This window comes from Polypterus senegalus, chromosome 3, assembly GCF_016835505.1.
Source record: "Polypterus senegalus isolate Bchr_013 chromosome 3, ASM1683550v1, whole genome shotgun sequence".
Taxonomy (NCBI): domain Eukaryota; kingdom Metazoa; phylum Chordata; class Cladistia; order Polypteriformes; family Polypteridae; genus Polypterus; species Polypterus senegalus.
In genome coordinates, this window is record NC_053156.1 from 139,309,895 (window position 1) to 139,325,001 (window position 15,107).

A 15,107-nucleotide genomic window follows, 5' to 3' on the forward strand; every position below is an offset into this window, starting at 1 on the left:
ACACTTCATGTCAGCATTTTTGTCATTATTACTATTATATGAAAAAAGTTTCCTTTTTTGTTATGTGTTCATTATTTCTTGCCTCATATTTCTTGTCATCCTACATTTACACAGATTCTTGTAGATACAGAACACACATGAAATGCATGTATTCCAAATAACAACATATTATTTATCCTACACAATTCCAGGCACCTCACACCCAGATAAACAGACTTGAGTTGGGAAAATTTTGTGTCTGACTTTAGCTGTGTCAGTGGGGGATGAGTGAGCAGGCTGCTTGTTGCTTGTGCTGATTGACACATTTGCAAAATAAAGACGCTGAAAATGAGGTGCAAGGGAATTTAAGGTGGCCCGGCATTACAAATATTTTCATAGGCTTCAGGGATTCTTGTGTTGACTTTGAGGACATTAACACTGAGCAATGTCAGACCAAGGTGATGGAAAATATCAGTGGTACCAACCATCCCAACAACTTCTTCTTTTCTGTACTGAGGTCAGGAAAAGCCACTGCTGCATGAAATCCAATTCTGAGAGACTAAGGAGGAGCTTTTTTCCACAGTCCATACACAAATTGAATAAAGAAACTGTCTAGAACTTCATGACACTCTATTGCTAACTCTCTTACATTAAGCTATTTAAGTTATTGTCATTTATTTACTTATTAGTTACCTACACTGTATGAACAAATACTTTATAAGATTGCATTGTTATTCATTTTATGCACTGCAATTACATATTTTAAACATGAACACAGCATAGCTTGGTACTTCATGTACTTTGAAGCAGACAGAACTAGAAAATATGGAGAAGCTTGTTTAAAGAAAATTATGATTTCAATTAACAGCTAGCAGCAGGGGATAGTTTGAACAATAAATCAAAGTAAAAAAATGTCCATATAAATGCATGAATTTATATATGCTACAAAATACCATACCATACCATTTTCTAAGCCTGATCAATCCTGAGCAGGGTTTTTGTGGAAGCTTAACCCAGCAAGGTTGGGGCACAGGGCACCAGCCCATCACTGGGTGAACACATACACATCCATACACCAGGGTCAATTTAGTATTACTAGTCCTCTTAACATGCATGTCTTTGGACTGTAGAAGGAAACTGGAGGATGTGTACAGACTAGGGAGAACATGGATACTCCACACAGGGAGGACTCGGGATGTGAACCCTTGTTTTCCTTACTGCAGTGCTGCCCAAGTTATACATTTGAAAAAATGTCAAAAATAAAACTGTGCGTTTTTGAGCTGAATGCAATGAGTGGGAAGACAAATATAATGTAGATCTGACAAGTATGTGTCAGTACTAAATAGGCTCTAGTAGTTCTGAAGCTCATCTTTGCACTACAAAGCACAAAACCGATGTTAAGGGTGGAGTCTGTACCTGCAGCTAATGGTGTTTTGGCATTTCTCACAGTTAAGCATCCAGATCGTTACAGTTTAATGGAAAACCTAGTGGTTGAAATGTTTTTTTTGAGTGTGGCTGTTTTTGTGACCATGTGAGATAACAATGGTTAACCTGTTTCATTATGTATCAGACTGTTAAAATACATAATCTTTGGTACCAATGAGAATTTCTAAGTAAGTTATAGTAAATTTAAAGGTACTGGTATGAGTCATTTTACAGTAAAGCATTTCATTTTTCTAAAGAATGGGCATAATGTTTCTCAATTCTTTCTCCCAAGTGTGGAATAAGCTTACCATAACAATCAAACTGTCATCAGTCTTATACTACTACTACTAGTAATAATAATAGTAATAATACATTTTATTTATATACTGTAGTGCCTTTCCCATGCTCAAGGGGCTTCGCTTTTCACCCAGTCCACCTTCACGCGTCTTTGCTTTTATCTGAGTACTGGTTTTCATCTAGCATTGGTGTAACTGTAATAATACACTTTTTTGTACAATATTGTAACTTTGTTCTTTGTTACATATTAACTTTGTACATCCATGTTTTTGTATATTTATTTGTTTTAGAAAGTCACCTTGGATAAGGGTGTTTGCCAAATAAAGAAACATAATCTTCTGCACAATCCACGCATATAAATAATAGGGCCATAGAGTACAATTCAGAAATATAGAATATAACTTGGATAAAACACTAGTCTCATCATTCTGTAATCTTTAACAAAAACAAAATTATCCGAAACTTAATCCTTCAATATAAAGAATTTGCAGTAGATAACTGCAAAAGTGGGGTAGAGTGCCTAATCTCAAATGAGAGTTTCAATGAATTCAAGAGCATGTTCGTTTTTGAAGAATCATAAAATGAAGCCAGACAAAAAGAATTATTGTCTGAGAATAATGGTAAAAATATAACAGCTCGTAAAATGCAGTATTTTGGTGAAAGAAATTCCCTACAATTTGTAGAGTAATCAAAAGCATGCATATATGAATTTCATTTGTTATAAAAAATGAAGTCATATCAGTGCAAGGCCATGCAGTCTGTCCCCATGTCAAACCAAAATTATTAATTATACTGAAATTATGCTGCTGTGGAAAAGACAAAAAATTATAGCTTGATTCTAGCAAGAAGTGTGCATATGTGAAAAGAATCAGAGCTACTGTAATTCAAAGAGTAACAAAGAAACAGTTTCATGTTACTATAGATTCATGAATTAATGGGGATCACTGTTTCCATTGAGAGATGTGAATTTGGTCCCTCACTTAACCTCATTAATCAGATAATGGGCACAAAGCTATCTTCAGATAATACAGTCATTTCATTTTGTGTAAATAACAATTCCAGAAAAGTTTGAGACTTGTCAAATCCATGTGGAAATATGGATTTGACACTTGAATTAACCTGATTAATGTATGCAGAAAAACAGATGGAACAGAAGAGGGTGTGATGAACGATTACATTTAATTAAAAGTTGAAGACATCAGAGACCTTTACGCTTCTTTCTTTCTTTTTTCTTTTCATGGTTGTGATATATTTGGCTACACAAAGTCTGTATTATTAAACCTTTGTACTCTTATCTTTATACTTCTGTAAAAGTAATCTGCATCTAGCCCTAGAGACAAATACCACATAGTCATGTATATGAAAATAAAACTTGATGTTCTTTTTGGCAATGACTGATGTCCTTCCTGCCCTTGAGAATAAAGAATAACAAATGCAGTCTTGTGTGCAACTGAAACAGCAACATTTTGGACATTCATTTTACTGTGCTGTAGAGTAACATCAGAAGTTAAAATTACCTAAAACATTCTGTACTAACAATGTACTCTCAACTCCTGAAATCTCTCAGACATCATTTTGATTTATAACCTGCCACTTTACCTCTCCCTCCTATTTCTTTGTCTTCCATTGGATCCTTTCTGCAGATTCAACAAAGGCAGTGTTTCTAAAGTTAATTCTACTTAACAGATTGTTATCCACATAATCCTGTTTTTAAAGCAAGCACCATAGCAGTGTATATATAATTATCAAAGTCATCTAATAACTTACAACTAGAACATACTTTAGCAGTGCCTTTTGGTTCATTGGCCAGCAGTGCCAAGTCCATGAATTGCTAACAATTTTCTCAGGTTCAAATTCACGGCTGAAAGCCTGCACTTCCAATTCAGTGTAACCCGACATCACAGCCTGTCAGCCTCTCAAGCGACTGGAAAATGCAGCTTAGGTGTAAGAAGTATGATATTATTTTCTTTCACTTAATCTTTCTGTATCCATCCAATTTTTGAAAAAGAAGAAAATTAAGAACAGTCAAGTTTCTGTTCTTAATTTTCAGAAAATGTGTTGCTTGCTTTTTATTAAGTAAGTACTCATTTCCTGCAGTCACAGGAAGTTTGACGTGTTGATTCCGGAAAAAGCCTTTGTCTAAAGGTAAATATTTAATAATTACTTTGTCAGTAAATTTAAGTAAATTTCTCAGAAAGTCACTGTTGAATCATGAGAGCATGTAAAAAGGTCACTATTTCCTAATGGAAGAATAACCTCATTAGATCTCAGTTCTAAAAGAGATGTTTTTGATTACTATGGGACTAAAGGTTCACTTGAATGTCAACTCTGTCTGGGTGCTGGTGTCTACTGACCATGATTATTGTGGAAAATGCTAAATAAAGAAGAGTCTTGAGCCATCATTATATGTTAAATTCCAATATGGTTGTCCTTTATTTGTACCTATAGGTGGAACCCACATGTGCATTCTTCAGATCATAATGGTAGATTAAAAAAATCAGAAAACAGAAAAGCTTCTTTTATCAGCTAGGTCCATTTATATAACATATTTCGATATGTTAATTTAACTGCATGGATAAAAAATGTTTATCCAGGTTTGCTGAAAGGGTAGTGTGGGACTTGTTACTGTTCACTCCAAGCTGCCACATCCGTCCCATTATAGAGGTGAAAGAGCAGCAAGGATCCAAGCTCCAAATAAAGCTGATTCCATACTAGGCCACGACTTTTGATATCAAACCACTGTTCTTTAAAAATTACCACAATTATATTTCTAGATAGTAACAGGACTTGATGATAACAGCAATTGGTGATTTTTATTATGGTTGTCTTTATGTCAAGAAGACTGAACTATATTTAATGAAATCTCTTTTTGAACTAAGCCTTGGGATTAATCTGGTAACTTTTATGAGTTTTATTAGTTAGTTAATACTGATTAGGTGTTCTGATAGAACAAAAGAGAAGAATTGTAAGGGAAAAGAGATAAAAAGTGTTTGAAACTGCCCTGACGTTAAACTAAGGCATCCTGACTTTATTTGTACCAGCAACTTTTAGATTAGAAAATGATATTATATAATACATTTAATCTTTTCCTTTGTTCTGTGATAATAGTTTATATATAAGAAGTAATTTCTTATACCTAGGAAAATCTTATTTCTTATACCTAGGACTTTCAATATGTTTAACTAGTTTTGGACTTTACGCAATACTAAATTCAGAGGTGTGTTTCTGGAGTGTCCCATTTATCTAAAGGTGATTGGTAAAAATTAAAATATGTTATGTAAATTAACCTAACCAATAAAGGAAGCTTTCTGTTAGTTTTTTTAGCCTATAGGTGCAAATAAAGGTTGGCCATGTTAGAATTTCATATGTAATGATGGCTCAAGACTCATCTTTATTTAGTATTTTAGCAACAATGGTCAATTTCCTCCCCACTGCCTGATAACTGAAAAGCCAATTCTACAAAATGAAAAAAGCAGTAAAGGCAACTTTGTCCTAAATTTAATCCTGTTTTGGAACTAACATTAAGCATGGAAGATTCTCCTTCTGAAGACAAATGCTCTACTATTATGATTTTGTAAGACTATTACGTTTATTTGCTGCTGTTATAAATTTTGTGTGAGTTTCTTAGTCAGTTCTCTGATGGTTTTTAATCAAATGGAGTCTGGATTTATTAATGTTACACTTTTGTATTATGTCACCATATTGTTGCCTTGATATTGATATGTGAAAACTGTTGCTGAGGAAGCAATTCCACATTTAGTGATGTCATCTATGCAATCATATTTAAATTGTGTGTATCTAACTGCCCAAAACTGTGTGTAAAAACCTTTCTCAGACATTTACTTTGCTTGTATAGAAATTCTGGTTAAGACTCTTTTGCTCCTATGTTAGACTTTGTATTACTGCCAAGTGTTTTAGTTGTGATGATTAGTTTTCTGATCTCCAGGTCCATTCTTATTTTGCAATCACGGTGTGCCTTATTGCAGTGCTTGACAGTTTTTCTACTATACATGCTATACGCCCAGCCCTTTGATGGATCTTCACATCCTCTTTTTGTACTAATGATTATCTGACTATATGGCCATACCACAGTTTGTGAGGCTCAAGGACTGTGTTTCTGATACGGATGTGAGTAACACTGGTGCGTCACTTGCAGAAATTCTTTGATGATTCTGCACTTAATGGGGTATATTGATAAGAGGGATGAGAAAGAGTATAGGAGTCAGGTGGAGAACTTTGTTTCTTGGTGCAAAGAGAATTGTCTTCATCTTATCATCAGCAAAACCAAAGAACTGGGGCCTCATGCATAACGCTGTGAGTAAAATTCACACTGAAACATGGCGTACGGACAAAAGCGGAAATGTGCGTACACACATAAAAATCCAGATGCATAAATCTGTGCGTATGCCAACTTCCACATTCTTCCGCTCCATAAATCCCAGTCAGCGTCAAAAGTCACCCACGTGTACGTGCCTGCTGCCACTCCCCAACTCCTCCCAGGATTACACCTCTTCGAATATGCAAATCAATATAAATAGCCCTTAAGTTTAACATTCTGTGAAAAGACAATGGCAAAAGCATGGGGGAAAATAGAAGAATTTCAGTGAATACCAAGTGGAGGCAAGGACAAACTTACTATTTGTTGGTTTAAACAGTGGTATAAACAACAAAAGGAAGCTGATAGAGTGACAGAATGGCGGCACAGTGCCCAAAATAAAAAAGTTGTCAGATATTAAAGTTGCCGTGAAAAGGCGAGTCGTAGCCTATCTAAGTGTCATTTGAAAGCTTATTAGGGTACAGAGGGACACAGTGGGGAAAAAAAGCTTGAAATGCCAACTATAATCTCGAAATTTCCACTTTAATCACGTAGTTTATTTTATCATTAAAGTAGAACATCATAAACTTCATCTTAAAATCATTTTATTTACTAGTTTCTTAAATATCATTGTAAGTAATGTAGCACCTTAAATGCTTTGTATTTTATGTGTTTTTCTATGTGTGTGAATCACTACGTGCTTCTTAAATGGGCTTTCTCTTCCTCCGACAGGACACAGAATCCATTACATTCATGATATTACAACTCTCTTAATAATTTAGATGTACACTTGATATCATTTTTATGATGATAGGAATTAAAGCATGTATTAAACATGGGAACACTGTGGCGCAGTGATAGTGACAAGCTGGCGCCCGTCCAGAGATTGTTCCTGCCTCCTGCAAGATTCTTGCTGCACTGTGCGTGACCTTTAATGAAATAATTTATTGCAGCAGTACTGTCTCTCTTAAACGTACTAGCCCCAATTCCTATCATTCCTTTTCTTTCTCCAAGTAACCAATCGCCACACAATCAGCTCTTTAATAAATGTCAAGCCATCTGTAAACTTAGAATGAACGATTTTTCAAAACTCTTAAGGAACATTGAAATATCTTCGTAGTACATGTTTAATTATTCTATCCATCTATCCATCCAGGGTCGCGCCAGTCTCAGCATGAATATAGCGCGAAGCAGGAACAAAACCCTGAATGGACGTCAGCTTGTCGCTAGCGCTGTGTCCTCACATGTTTAATTATTAACATTTTCGTTTAATTGTTAACTTCTTCTTCTTTCTGCTGCTACCGTTAGGGGTTGCCACAGCGGATCATCTATCTGCATATGGGTTTGGCTAAATTTTACACCGGATGCTCTTCCTGATGTAACCCTCCCCATTTATCCGGGCTTGGGACCGTCACGAACAAACACACTGGTTTGTGCATCCTCTGTGGTTCATCTTTAATTATTAAAAATATAGATTATTTAAATGATGTTAACATTTTATCTGTATAATGTAATAAACATATTTTGTTGCATTTCGTCTTAAAAATTATATCATCATCATATGTAAATACATGCTTTATAAAGTGGCTCAGGTTGTGCAATATTCTAAACCTGGTCACTATTCAAGGAGTGGATGTTAAGATGGTGCACTGCTACAAGTATTTGGAAGTTCATATCAGTAACAAGCTGGAATGAATTTTTACTAAATTATATAATAAAGGGCAGAGAAGGTTATTTGTTCTTAGAAGACTGTACATTTTTAATTTGAGTAGTGATATCCTTCACATCTTCTACAACTAGTTGATGGCCAGTGTGATCTTCTTTGTTGTGGTGTGCTGGGCTGGTAACATTATTTCAAGAGAGGCCCACCAAATCAGCAAGCTGATTCAAATGACATCCTCAGTTATGGGACATACTTTCAACCCCCTGGAGATCATAGCAAAGCAGAGAATTAAAATAAAACCGAGTGCCTTTATGAGCAATACTGCACATCTTCTCTCTGACACTCTAATACTGAGTACTTTCAGTCAACAAATTATTCAGCAGAAGTGTGTCAAGAAATTCTTCTGGGTGTCCTTTATACCAATAGCAATACATCTTGCCTCATGCTAACTGTGACGGCTCTTTTTTTCTTTGGCCAAGACCAAATGATTTTTTTTCTTAAGAGTAATTCTAATGTGTGTTTGTGTGTGTGTCCATTGGGGGTTGTTTTTATAACAACATCTATCTATCTATCTATCTATCTATCTATCTATCTATCTATCTATCTATCTATCTATCTATCTATCTATTATCAAACCTGCTCATTGCAGCCAGGATAGGACAACCCTGAATTAGACTAAGAATATTTGACTATAGATGGAATTATGGTCCTACATATACAGGAACTGATATTTAATTAAAATAAAGCTGCAGTGCCTTAAAGAAGTGTTCCAATCTCATCCATTTTCTACAATTAAATTTTCATTGCCTGGTAGTTTGATGCACCACACTGAGAATTTTTGTGATTTGCATATTCTAACACACAGAGCCTCTCCCAGAATGAAATAATACTCAAATGCTAAATACTATATTTCAATATTTGCATTACATTTTTATGGCTACAGACATACACACTTGGACGCACATGCATGATTTCTTGCTTGTGTATGACATCAGTAATAGCAATACAAAAACTGGTAACAAAAAATGCATCTACTGTATTACTCAATTACTTTTAAGTAACAAGGCATTAACAAAGGCTTCTTCTACTGTAGCTAACACTTACAAAGCATCAGTAAACTCTTTATTCATCTATGCAATGTGACCTACAGTACTAAAATAACATCACTTTGGAATGGTCAGAGGCTTAAGTGAAACATATTTCTCTTGACATGGAATACTTAATTATAAAACTTGCAAATCATTCATATTAAAAAGTAATTTTACCAGCATATCAAAGGGTCTTCTCATGTCACATGTCACAGAGATAAATAACCTATCTAATAAGTGTAAGGAAGACCAAAAAAAAGCCTTTGGTAAGGTGTTGTTACATAAGGGTAAATGAGTAATAGATGCAGTTTTGCAGCACATAAAGTGTTATTGTATAGCAAAAAGTTAAAGCATGGTGGTTTCTCAAAATAAACAGATGAAAACCTGGATTCTTCTTTTGTAGTATTAAGGTCCCAGAAGGACTGGTATACCTTTAGTCTTGTGAGTAACACTACAATTATGAAGAACCATTAATATTTTCTCAAACCCAATGGACAGATGTTCACAGTTGTTTTTAACTTTCTATCATTTCTAAACTTTGTTTTTAAATTGTTCACGCTTTACACAACTTGAACATTGCTTTTGTGGCTTGTTGCATTTTCATTTTTCAACTCATGTCAAGTTTATTGTCATGTATACTTAGTTCAATGAAATTAATATTATATTTTATTATATTCTCCTTAGAAAAGTTGACAAAATGTATACAGTAGTTAACATGCAACATATCTACACAATTTTATTTAATATATACAGTATACATTCACAGGTTATTATATAGTTGTAATCAGTTTGTAATGTTACAGTTTTTGTTTTTATGATTGATTGTTCACTAATTTTACAACCTGAGTGTAGAAACTGTCCATCTCTGGTGCAAGTAGCAGTGGTCCTGTGCCATTTGCCAAAACAGATGTGTGAGAAACAAGGCTGTGCAGAATTGCTGAAGTCTCTAATTACACTGTTTGTCTTTCTAAGACAGCAAGTGTTGTATATGTCCTGAAAAAAAGTCAGCTTGCTGCAAGTAATATTCTTTGCCACCAACTTTACTTCCCAGTACCGTAATTTACTGTCTTGAGCCAAGCAAGCACCATACTGGAATGTGATGCACCCAGTGAGGATGGACTGTACTGGGCACCTGTATGCATCAGTCTTCTCTATCATTAGTTCAAGGGTGCATGGAAAATGTGTTCTCCAGAATTTTTCACCGCCTGTGTCTCTTTTGAGAACAACTGTGATGATCTTTTTTAATCTCTGTAACATTATTAATAATTAACATGAAAGTGTTAATCTTTAAATTTCTGTTCTTAAAAATGAGTTTTCTTCAGTGTTTACTTTTCTGTGTTCTAGGTAATGTCACTGTTGGAAATGAATGTCCCTGCATCCTACAAGATGTGGTAGACATTGTGCACATTTTCATTGTATAATGTGCATCTTTCAAGCAGTCATGCCATTTTCTTATTACTTAATTTTGCCCTAGCGCTGTAGGAGAAGATTGCTGTTGATGCTTTTTCTTGTATAGAATAATTGATATTCTGTGGTAATTCAATCAGGCTGTGTAATTATATGCTTGCAACTTTTTCATAAATTTCATGCCAAGTAAATGAAAGAGGTGCAAAAGGTTAGCAGAGAGTTATATGAAGACAATATTTGAATAAAGTTGCATATTAATATAAAATAGACATCAAAATGAAAATGTTAATAACAAAATCCAATTTTAGTTTAAAACTGGCTTATGGAAAATTCACAAAATAATATAAAACACAGGTTACTAACCTCAATTGAGTGATGAATCTTTGATGCCCACCGTGAGAACATTAAAAGTTAGCGCCTGTGAGTATTTGACTATGATCCAGAAAAATGTGTAATGACATGCAACAAATAAATTCAGACTGTTTGAGAATGACTGCCAAGATATACTGAAAGATAGTCTAATTAAGTATAACAAGAAATAAAAGACCAAGTTTTAACTCAGGAACTTATTTTGTTGCAGTGAAATCAGGTAAGCGCATAAAAAACTATTGCAGCTCTCATATAGCTTTCGAAAGGAATGAATTAACTGTCAAAAAATTTCAAGTAATATTTTAAAAACTGATTAGTCACTGACAAATTCTGAAACACAGTGAGAACTGTGCTTGCCAAGCATTTGCCTTCAAATCTCTGGTTCAGTAAAGAACATTTTGTCCTAAGGCAGGCAGAGTGGCTAAGAAATTAGACTGTAAGGTGGTTTCTGGTTCAGTCACCACCTCTGACTTCTTGTCTGACACTTAATGTAACATGCGTATGTTCCCACTAAAAACAAATTATAAACATTTGTACAGTAGATCTGTACTTTTGAAATGCCCTTAGGTGGTGTTTGCTGTTGATATAAAATATAAAATAACAGTGGGTGGGTCATAAAAAGAGATTCTGTATTGTTTTAAAAAATGTAACATCTCTGGTTGATCATTTATTTTGGTCTAATGTTGGCACACCCAAAGCAATGTATGGATTGATTTTTTAAAAAATTATAATAAGAAAAAGCAGGTTCATATGAAATTCATTACATTATAAAATCAATAGTATTCAGTACTGATTATAACTTAGTCACTGCTGAACTAAAGAAATCACTGACAATATGTACCTTTTATTTGTTTTCTACACTCTCTAAATCTTTATTTTTAAACTACTACCTCATGCTTCATACCCACTTTCCTACATTCAATGCAAATCTTCCATTACAACACATTGTCCTATGTCCGAGTTATTTATTTCTTCTCCCTGACAGTCTCTCTTCACTATGCTAATCAGCAGCATTTGTAGCATTTATACATTACATTATAATGCAGTATTGTATTATTTAGCCATTTGCAATCATCATCTGAAAATCAAAAGAAAACCTTGTAGCATTTGTGAAAAGAATGTATTCACTCATTTTTACATAAATTAAATTCTTGTTGGCACAATTCAGATTTTTTAAAGCTGAAGTCATGCAAACTATGTCAGTGAAAAAGGCATGACTAATACACAACTGTAATGTAGTTATGTGTACACTTTTATCCAAAAATCCCCTGAGTTTTCCAGCAAAATATCCAAAGAGGTCCCCTACCCTGTCTCTTTTCTATAATAAATCTAAGCTTCCTCAAAGCTCAACTCTCCTTGCAATCTCCTCCAGTCTGAAAGATATAATAAGTCACAAAATTTCAGTTCCCTGCACGTATAGAGAACATAACCACAGGTAATATTAGAATTTTAGGACTTTTGAGGCCATTTAGGAGTACAAAAAAATAATTTACTATCATTTTTAAGAAACCATCTCAAAAGACATTACCTGAAGACTGTACGTGCATAAGAGGCACCTGCTCGACTCAAGATCATAAAACTTTGCAGAGGGTGATGAAGACAGCACCGAAACACTACTGACACCAATCTGCCCTTTGCACAGGGAATGCAGGATATAACTCACACTGTCTTAGAAAGGCAGTCTTACTAAACACCTCTGCCATCATTTACAGTTACTTTTATCAACAGTGTTTCTGCTTTACATGGCAGTGAGACATAAGTCCATCAGATGTTCTGCAAAATAGCTACTGTCAATAATTTAACTTTTTACTAAAATGTTTATAGCATCTTTCAACTGTGTCTTCATAAGCATTTTTTCCAGTTTTCTCTTATATGCACAATGTAATAACTTAATCCATTCATTCTTATAATATATGAATTTGTCTTTGTACTGGATACTGCAAAGACTGCAATCAGAACAGTTTTCTCTTTTAAAGATGGCCACATTAATTGAAAACAAAAAAAGAACGAGAAGAGATAAATGTTAGGAAAGCATCGTTAACAAGACATTTTCACTCACCACTGATGAGGACCGCACTAACTATAAAAAAGACATCATGGAAGTGTGATGTGCTTCTTTCATGTCATGTAAATGAAGCCAACAATATGATGCTCCTGTTTTAAAGAATCGCAGAATCCTGGGGTGGAAAGAACAGGTTTGTATAAAGATTTTTTTTTTCAGCTGTTTACTGGCCACATGGTGCCTAGCAAGCACTTGGCCTGAAGTAGTTAGAGCTGCTACTGTGCTTGCAGTGTGCATTTTGAGTCGTGTACCATGTGTACTCTACATATTCTGTCCTTGTTATTAGGCCTTGTCTATTTGTATTGCAAAGCCATTCATTTCTGAAGTTAAAGTGTTGGTGTTTCATCAGTTTAGATCGTTATATTTTTTTAATCAGAGGGTGATTGTGAGGCTCTCTTTTTACTTTGATGACAAGGACAGAGGATAGCAACAATGATCTGATGTCCGTCGAGACAGACCAGAAACCAACATCCCCTTGTTAGAATGACTTTGTTGAGACATAGAGGGTGCATGAACATGCACGTGTTGCACTAGACAAGAGCAAAAGTGTAAAAGATATTGTTAGCTAGGTGAGTTAATCTTTACATTATAGATGCCCACACATGTAATATATAGTAAAATCTTGGTATGGCCCAATCAGAATTTTTATGACAAAAAAAGCCACTGGCTTATGTCAGTCATCCCTTCTACCAAACATTACACAACCAGCAGATTCAGAGAAAGTTTCTATTAATAGGTTGTAAGATTATTGACAAACAAATAATGTATGTGTTCTTACATGCAAGGCTATTGAACAGCTAGTCAGAAAAAGCATACTGTATGTGTTCTTGTTTATGTAACTATATATATTATAGATAATTACTTGCTGGGAATGAGAGGAGAGGATTGATTGTAAGGTACAGATACACATTTTTGCACTTTAATGACAGAAGTAAGAATTAAAAGGGGACAGAAGGGAGGGATGTGGGTTATTAGGACTGAGGAGACTAAAGGTCAAAGACCGTGGTGACAAGTGAAGATACTTGTCTAGGTAACTCATAGTAGCTGAATTACACAATTCGGTAGGGCTTGATAGTGCTCTGTTTATATTGAACTTAAAAGAACAATAGACTTTGAGAAGCCATAACAGCTGTGAGCCCTCCTGTTGTTATTTACAGTGGTTGCTACAATATACATAATTAATATGTTTTTGTTTCATTCTATATATGCATATTTGTTTTACTTGAGTGTGTCATACAAGTAATGATGTCATTGTATAATGTACACATGACAATAAACTTGAACATGAAATTACTTTTTTAATTTTAAAATATGTAGAGATAAGTAAGTGACTTCTTGGCCCTCATTTAACATTGGTGTTTAAGATCATCACCATAAAACTTAATAGACAGCAGATTTCAGGTAATTATTATTTAAAATAAATAAAAAAATAAATGGTGCTGCAGTTGGTCATTGATTATCTGTAGCTACACCAAAAACATAAAAGTTAAAGAGAATATAACAAAAACAAAGCTGGGATTATACAATCTTATAAGAAAATAAATCAAACCAATTTTCAGTGTCTAAAAGAGAGTAATTTAGTAAAGCTCTTTTAAGATACATTGGCCTATATAAATTTATTAACTCTGTATTTCAAGATATTGGGAACAAAAATGCAGTAAATATTTTATTTACTTTCAAATTGACTTTTTAATTTAAATTAGTGTGTTATAAGTGCCTCCTGATGTTATGAATAAAGTTTATTTGTTGCTACACTGACTTCTGGTGTTTCTTAATTTATTATTATTATTATTATTATTATTTTACAATGTCAACATTTTTAATGTTGTTTTGTTTATATTTTTGCTGTAATTTGGTTTTGATTTTACAACCACAGGTGCCGCAATTTTGTGTCTTTTGGCATCACCAGCAATGTAGCTACCATGTGGATTCTGGATGCACGGAGTGTGTAGGAAAACATGGTGGCGCATATTCCTCTGTGTCCAGGTTTCTGGACACTGATTGAAAAACCTTTGCATCTTTTTCTTTTTGTAAAAGACTTTTTTGGGTATCTGAACTCCATGTATTTTTTTCACTTTTCATTTCCTAAGTTTTTGTTTTTGACCTTGGCTTGTTTGACTTAAACTTCAACTCATTTCCTTGTCATACTATTTTGTGTTCTGCTGTCCTTCCTGACATAATCCAGTAGCTATTTTAAACACAATTTGTAATAAAATTAAACATAACATAGCACTGCTATGCCAGCATCTTGTGAAAACAGATTAGATGACTTTGGTTTCTTTCTGTCATATATTAGAGTAGGTTTCACAGGTGCTGTCCTAAGTTTGTGTTTTTTGTTAAGGTAACTCTAAACCAAAATTGATACATAGCCTGTAACAATGCTTGATGCAATGTCCTACATTTAGTGTTTGTTTAAGTAGTAATCTACGTACAGCTGTGAATTTGTAATGTAGAAGTGAAGGAAGAATGAAGTGTTTTAACTGAATACCTTTTGTCTATTTT

The 15,107-nt window shown here is 34.3% G+C and overlaps 1 long non-coding RNA gene across 1 annotated transcript in view; it reads right to left on the minus strand.

Annotated features, from left to right (window-relative positions):
* Positions 1-10,901, minus strand: part of LOC120526822 — a 38,027-nt gene extending 27,126 nt beyond the window's left edge. Inside the window, exon 1 of the long non-coding RNA XR_005633176.1 lies at positions 10,538-10,901. This is a non-coding gene — a long non-coding RNA (uncharacterized LOC120526822). The remainder of the gene's footprint in view (positions 1-10,537) is intronic.
* Positions 10,902-15,107: the final 4,206 nt, after the last annotated feature.